The sequence below is a fragment of the Anomalospiza imberbis genome, chromosome 10, assembly GCF_031753505.1.
Source record: "Anomalospiza imberbis isolate Cuckoo-Finch-1a 21T00152 chromosome 10, ASM3175350v1, whole genome shotgun sequence".
Lineage (NCBI taxonomy): Eukaryota > Metazoa > Chordata > Aves > Passeriformes > Viduidae > Anomalospiza > Anomalospiza imberbis.
In genome coordinates, this window is record NC_089690.1 from 18,587,959 (window position 1) to 18,595,820 (window position 7,862).

The window sequence follows — 7,862 nt, forward strand, 5'->3', positions numbered from 1 at the left end:
ATGTTACCCTGTTTCATTAATTTTTTGAAAAAAATAAGATCAATTGCAATTTCTATCTCCAATATCCACTCAAATGGGATATAGAGGGTGTGAAAACTGTCCTGACCCCTTCACTCTCAGAGACTTTTCCAGTTTCTCTGTCTGCCAGAAGCCTTCTCCTGGCAGAGGGGAGGTCACAGCGCTGCTCTCAACCCACAAGGCCCTGCATTTGGCCATTTAGACCAGAAAATTATCTCTTCAGCTCTCCCTGAACACTATTTCCCTCAGAAAAATCCACAATCATCTGAAACTTTACCCGTGCCCACCAAGAAGCACTTCTGCCATTCAGTCTCCCTGCTGTCTCTGAGAGCAAACACAAAATGATCTGTTACACCCAGGACTAAGATTCAAGTTCAGGTTTTAATACACTCTTTGCTTTTCTGAGCCTCTTTCAGGCCCTTGGCACTACCAGCATGTATTTACTGTGGTCGGGTAAACAGAGCAGAGAGCTCAGCATATGGGAGTGATTTAAACTGTGTCATTAGCACATGGCAGGGGGCAGGGCTTCACTTGGATATGTTCACACATACCACACAAATTCTTTAAACAAATAAAGAGTTGTGCAGGGAGGGGAGGGGACCCAAATTTTCCATGCTCTCCCTCTGGTTTGGAGGGCTGGTTTTTTCCCCCACAATGTGATACCCAGTCTGTCAGAAAGTCTGCTCACACTGCCCACGCTTCAGGAAGGCTTTGGCAATGCACAAGCAGCTCTAGACCCCTACTGTGGACACAGAAACATAATGTGATGTATTTCTTAATAGATGCAGTCACCACTTCACTTGCAATATATTAACCCTTTGTGCCTATGAATTCTTCACAGGAACAGGTACTGCAGTGAGCAGAGCCCCGGGTAGAGGCTGGAAGCACAAACACCACATTAGGCTGGAGAGCACCTTCCCCTTTTTAAAAATTTAATGATGCATTTTTGTGTAGTTGCACAATGAAATGCAGCTCAAAAGAAGTATTTGTCAAAGCTCAAGATGACACACCAAGCCATTAACAAATCTGTGTCCTCACCTCTCTGCTGGTACATGGTACACTGCAGGCTGCTGTGCTCTGATGCTAGCAGCACTCACCTTAGCTGTGACCTTTCATTCAAGGACAAAAAATGAAACCAAAAGGCGAGGGACAGTACTGAAAGAGGGTGACACACATGAAGGTGATTTTATAGAGTTTAATCAGACAAGACATGATTCTTAATTCAATCTAATTTATCAGTTTTTTAATATGGTGCTAATCTGCAACACACATCTAATATGGATTAAAATTAGTAGTACTTCACCTATGCTTTTTATTATAGATAAGTAAATAAAATTCCCTCTCTTTTGCTTTCAGGCAAAGTTATTCTGCATCAACTTTACTCATCAAAAGACACAAATATTTCTTCATTGAGCTCCCCAACAGCCCCTCAGTGTCCAGGATCCGTTGATTTCAGTGGTCCTTTTAAAATATCAGATGTATTATCCTGAAGTATTAGAGTCTAGTAAAAATTAAAGGTGATGGCTTCATTCAGATCTGTGTCAGGAAAAGGATTAAAACATAGGGACCTGAGAAGGCCAGGTGTGCCTAGAGAAACAGAAGGCAAAGCTGATCTGAAACAGTTTGGGTCTTTTGCTTGGCCCCTTTTTCCTTTAAAATCTTCACTGGGCAGGCAGTGACAGGCCCTGCCTAACAGCAGAAGGTGAAACCCCACAAGGATTTGGGGCAGACTCAAAGGAATAGATGGAAATGTATATGTCACCTGGATCTGCAGCATGTAAGAGAATTGATTTACTGTCTCAGCAGCTCATGGAGGAGGAAGAGTTATTGCTCAGACAGGGAACTGGAGCAGAAACAGGAGTGACTTCCTTACAACCCCACAGGAAACACTCCATTTAAGCAGACTGCAGCATCACATTCCATTGTCAGGTTAATTTTAAAGGAAGATTAGAAGTTTAGCAGCTCCCACAAGTGTTGGCAGCAGCAGCAGCCTTGTTCCCACAATCTGTCCCAGCTGAAAGACAGGTAAACATAAAGGATCTGAAGGAACTTTCCAAAGATGCAGGCATGGTCAGCTGTCAAAGTCCACCAGTGAAAATGAAATGTTTTCCAAGGTCTCAACAACACACATGGAGTTGGAGCACAAGAGGACTGGGGGGGGATTTAGAGTTTGGCAGATATGAGTTAGAGAAGGAGAAATGAATGTACCTGATTAGATCTAATTCCTGATGCATTTTTAAAACTGGAATTCAATCCACATTTCTTTACAGAATTAACATCATCCTGCATAGTTACACAGACTATACGTAGATTTTCCTTCAGCATTAAAAGAAGGGAGATTACCATCAGCTTTCCATCCTCCTCACCATTCCTTCCTTGCTATTCCAGCCAGTGTCAGTGAAAAGATTTGTCCATTTTTAGAAAATATCACCTGAAAAATCCAAAGTGAAGGAGTTGAGAACACAATGACAGGAGGAGAATGAAGAGCACAGTGGTGTATTTAAAGCTTTACTTGTGATCCCCTAGTGCCACCTTTGGTTGAAGCTCACCAAGTACGAACAAGCTTACAGTCATTCCCAGGGGAGAATGAAGTTTCATTTGCTTTATGTCATTTGCAGGAAGACAGTTCTCCTGAATTCCTTATCTTTTTTTCAGGAGGAAATCAAACACTGAATTTTTCTGCTATAGTGACTGAACTGTATCTCCTATTCCTCTGCTATTTCTGAAGTGCCCCCAGAAGTGTTGGCTGGAAGAGGATCACCTGATCTTTGTGACAGCATTTCCAAGCAGCATGGGGAAAAGGTACATGCATGGAACCTGCTCTGAGAGCTTCACTCAGTAATGTCTGAAAAAGGAGAAGAAAGGACCAAAAAAACCCCTTCTGCTGTTTCAAAAACCAGACATTCCCTGTGGATTTTTCTGTATTCTAGTTCATCCTTACAGCCATAAGCCTTTTAGCCTGTTGGGAGGGATGTGTTAAAAGCAGAAGATTGGAGATGAGGACTATAAAGTACACTTGGTACCCTTGCAGTTGGGAGTGACCCTGGCTAAACCAGTGTGAAGAGCAGTGACCTCCAGCATGGCCAAGTGAAATGGTACCTCTGCATCCTTGGTAGGATCTCCCCTGCCTGGGTGCTGCTCTGGGATCCCCCACTCAGCAAGGCGACTGAAATACATTCACTGTGTTTTAGCCGTGGGCTTGGAGCTGCCCCAGCTGCTGATCCATGCTGACTCCCACAGGGCCAACCCTCAGAGCACATAAAATGTTCCAGAAAAGTCAATGGAACAATTTTAGCAGAGTTTCAGCAATTTGCTGTTGCCAAGAATTAGGCCCAGGAGCATAACAAAGACAGTGGTTTAAACCCATTAATAAGAGTGCACTTCCACCACCTTGTGCTGTAGTGGCCACTGACTGAAAGCCATTTCAAACACACGTGTAGGTGGTCTGCTCCAGGATGCAGAAAGCAGAGAAGAAAGGGAATTGAAAAGAAAAATTAAATAGGTTGATATAGATGTACCTATAGATAGGACAAATATGGAACATAAAAACATATGCAGATATGTGTGTATATATATATATATATATATATATATGCATACTTGCAAATGTACCCACATGGATTGATATAAATACAAATATATCTATACACATGCAAACACAAAACACAGATATGTATACTCTTGTTTCAACAGGATATAAAAGGCTAAATTATAAAGCAAGCCAAAAGCTTTCTAGTACACAAAAGTTACCCCTTGAAATATCAAGCAAAACAGTCTTCAAGAAGCTCAGGGATCTCTGCCAGCTGCTCTTTCAAAGCTTCAAGTGAACAACTGCTGAAAGAGGCCCTTTAGGCTTCCTTTCCTGCTGAGAATCAGACAAACCTCAGGTCTAGAAAGCTTCAGCAGTCAAAATGTTCTTCTGTAGTGGAAGTGTTGCACCACTGAAACAAATGGATTTACTTCACTGCCAGTACAATTGGATATTTAGGGAGAACTCACTTTTGCAGGGCTGTTATCCACCCTGCGTTGCCAGAAACCAATTTGTGGTTTTTTGCAAGAATAGTCATATTGCACCGTGGGGTTTTCAGACAGGGTTAAAGAGTCAAGCAACAGCTCCTCATCTTTCTTCTTCTGATCCTCCTCTTAACATTTTTAATCCCATAGTGAGGAAAAGGAAGTGGAGCAGAAAAAAGAAGTATTTTTTTACTACTAATGTATAGCAGAATGTCATTTGCGGAATATATTACCTGTAAATTAGCAAAAATGGGATAGCACTATTCCAGGTATGCCTTTTCACATCCTGACAGAAACAACTTTGCCACCATTTTGGCTCCTGGCAAGTTTTCTTTCCATTCCCAGGCTGCTGTCCTTTGCTTTCCCTTCTCTGGAGGCAGTAGTTCCATTGTACCTGGTGCTTTACACAGCTCATATCCACTGGCTTCCATCTGTTCTCATTCTTACACAGCACTTCTGCAAAATATATCCTAAAGAAGCCTCAGGCTATTTTACTTGGTGCCCTAGTAATGATGTTCTCTTATGTGAGCACTTGAGAAAGATGACAGGTTGACTCTAATCTACTCCATGCAGGTGCCATTTGAATTTTAATTATCCCCAGCTAAAAATTCTACTTTCAGGCCATCCTTCTTTATATTTGAATTTAAGATGACAAATTTCATATGAGAGGAGATTCATTCCTAGTGGCTGTAGACAGCTAATAGAGACATCTAAGTTAGGATCCTAATCAGCAAAAGAGCAGAGTATTTATCTCTCTCCAGAGACTGTGAGCAGGGCTCAGTTAAGGGCCTGAAGCTGACTCAGGAGAGCCCAGGCTGTATTCTCTGCTTCTCATTTGCCCAGGAAGAATCCTGCTCAGGAAGAGCTGTCGCCTCAGAAGTTGTTCTTGGGGAAAATGGAGCTTGAAGAGGATACTGCTGCTGTCAGTGGCACAACATGACAGATGGAATGACCGTTTTTATGGTCAGCTGTAGAGTGACATCTTTGTCTCACCATCCTCAAGTTCCCACAAATATGGGAACAGAGCAGGGAATACAGAGAAGCACAAACTGCAGTGCCAGTAAAGCCCAGGGCAATTCAGATGCCATAAAACATCTTATTTTCCTCTCAGCCACAGACAGCCACTCCAAGGCACCTTGCACAGACTGCAGCCCTGCAAAATGTGGTCATATTCAGAGCTGAAATGCACTATACTGACTACTGTCTGCTGCATTTAGGGAAGAATTTAGTAAGTTCTGTTTCTTTTTAAGTTTAAGAGTAATGCTATTTCTGTTAATGGTTCCAGCACTCTAGTCAGTATCAAGTATCCAGTTGCCACTGCTAGATCCTGTGTATGAAATACAAGCAGAGGGGGAGGAAAGAATTAAACCATCTTATAATAATTGATATTCCCAGACTATAATCTTGGCATCTCTTTAAATCCATTTATAATTGTTTGCTACCTGTTCCTGAATATGAATAGGCTGTTTCACCCGTGAAGGGTGAGTGCTAAGTTCCCTTCCTGGTTATGAAAGATCCATAAGTCAAAAAGGCTGCAAGGCCAGAACAACAAAAAAGATTTGTCTTTTTTTTCTCCAAGCAAGTCAAAGAATCATAACCACCCTTCATGTATGAGACAGTCTATTTGTTCTTCTTTGCTGTATGTCTTTTAAATTAAGTTTTTTTAAAAGGGACGGAATGCTGGCATCAGATAGTAAACAGAAGGCTGGTGCTGGATAATTAGTATTTTGGGGCTTGTTGGATAAGCCAAAAACAATTTAAAAATTTTTAAAATATTTTGTTGTCAACATTATTTGGGTTTTTCTTTGGGGCATATTTTCACCACAGTGAATAACAAAAGTAATACTGAAGGAAATGTTTTGTTTGATTAGACATTAAATACATTGTTTCAGTTGGCACCATATTTATCATTTAATTTTCAAAAAAACCAAAATTTTAATCCAACATTTTATTTCAATGACTTGGTCTACAAAGGAGATAATGAGAAATGAAGCTAAGCTTTGAAAGCACAGCAATGTGAATATCAAAGGACATCTGAACACTGGCACAATCATGGAAGGAGAAATAGGCACAGGTGTAGAAGCAGAAAAGGACATTAATGCAGAAAGTCAGCAACACAGAACAGGGTTCATGCTCGAGTTTGAGGCCATTCTTCCTACCCTGACTCTTTGGGCAGCTCCACAGTAACCCAGCACAAAGCACCACATCACCTTCCAGGACCTTAGCCAGGGATGCTGGAGGATACCTAGTCCCACTCCAGGACAGAGCACTGTCCTAGCCCCACGTTCCTCTGGGAATTCACAGCAGAAACACTCTCAGGTGATAGTGCAGACAATTCCCTGCACAACCACACTCCTCTGAAAAGAACTATGTGGAAATTCTACCCCTGCAATAAAAATAAGAGGCAGACATTGAATTGTCCTTACCAGACACTTCTGACTTTGCATTCTACCTAATAACCCATTTCTGCTAGAAGTATTTTGAACATGTCAAACATCCAGGAGGTGCAAGATGCTTACATTTATTTTGCCACTCTAACAGGTTTCCTCCTCCTCACCATCTCTGCTCCAGCCTTTCTCTCCCCAGGCTGCATTGGAGCCAAATGCTGAACCCAAAAGATTGAGTGCTGGGTTTAAAAATCAATATTATGTCACTCTGCAGAGCTAGAAATGGGAGCCTTTCCCTCCAGTGATTAAATGTTGCCAGCCTCCCCATGGGTTTCAGTGTGTTTGTTTCCAGCCCTGAAGATTTCAGGATTGTAAAGAAGTGACATTTTAAATGTTCTTACAGGAAATGCATATTTCTCATACAAACAGGTTTAAAAACCTCGGGGAGTATATCCTGAAAGGGTATACATGGCTTTTACAGCACAATAAAGTGGTTGCTGTTAATTGCTCTATCAGTTGTATACATCAACCAAGTCACCTGCTCCCTTCACCTGGCAGAGATGGGTACTGGCATTGAAAAATCACAGGTGATTTCCTTGCAATGCTTTACAGACACATAAGTGTTCCCATAAAATATTAAGGTATTTGTCAAATAGTTTACTTCCCAAATAGTCTATTAGATGTTGCAATGGAATGCAAATTCTTTTGCCAGTAACACTGACAAGAGCATTGGCAAATCTGTGACCTGCTTTTCCCCTTTATTATTTCATCTTCCATTGTCATTTCATCATTAGTAACTTTGGAAAGCTTTTACACTTTAGGAGAAGTACCTTTGTCTAATTCTTGCTCATAAGTAGCTTTGGAATTTAATAATAAGAGTAGAAAAGCCTATAAAATTTTCAATTATTAGAAGGATACTAAAAAAAGAAACATACTAGAAAAATATTTTTACTGTCTTTTATGCTCAGTGTACAGTAGAACATTGGCAGCACAAACAAACAGCTCACAGCTCAGCACAGTTTTTCTATCTGCAACAGAATAAAACTTAATTTCTTATACTAAAATAATTTTCTTTGTTAAAGGGTTATGTCCTTTACTGTTGCCAAAGAAAATAGATGAACTCTTTCTGCTCTCTTATCCCTGGGCAATAATTTATGTTTCTTTCTTCTACCTAGCTACTGGTTTCCAAATTCTAAACCACTACTACAGCTAAGTGGAATTCAAACATGCATTACTACAAATAAAATAAAAATGTTTTGCTATTAATCTCTTTTGTCTGCCTTCAGCTTCAAAGGACTTGGAGTTGGACTGGTTTTACCCTCAGTTCCCAGAAGTAATTGAGATCTGTAAGTGCCCTTCAATTCCTATAATGCATTTATATTAAAGTTATACTAGATCTCAGGTTGCTTTGTGGAAATGTTTTAGAGCTGATATAACAGCCCA

The 7,862-nt window shown here is 40.7% G+C and overlaps 1 long non-coding RNA gene across 1 annotated transcript; it reads right to left on the bottom strand.

Annotated features, from left to right (window-relative positions):
• Positions 1-2,398: 2,398 nt before the first annotated feature.
• Positions 2,399-6,544, bottom strand: LOC137479585 (uncharacterized). The gene is made up of 3 exons (XR_011002367.1): positions 6,459-6,544; positions 2,780-2,863; positions 2,399-2,449 (listed from the first exon to the last, which is right to left on the bottom strand). It is a non-coding gene; the product is annotated as an uncharacterized lncRNA (long non-coding RNA).
• Positions 6,545-7,862: the final 1,318 nt, after the last annotated feature.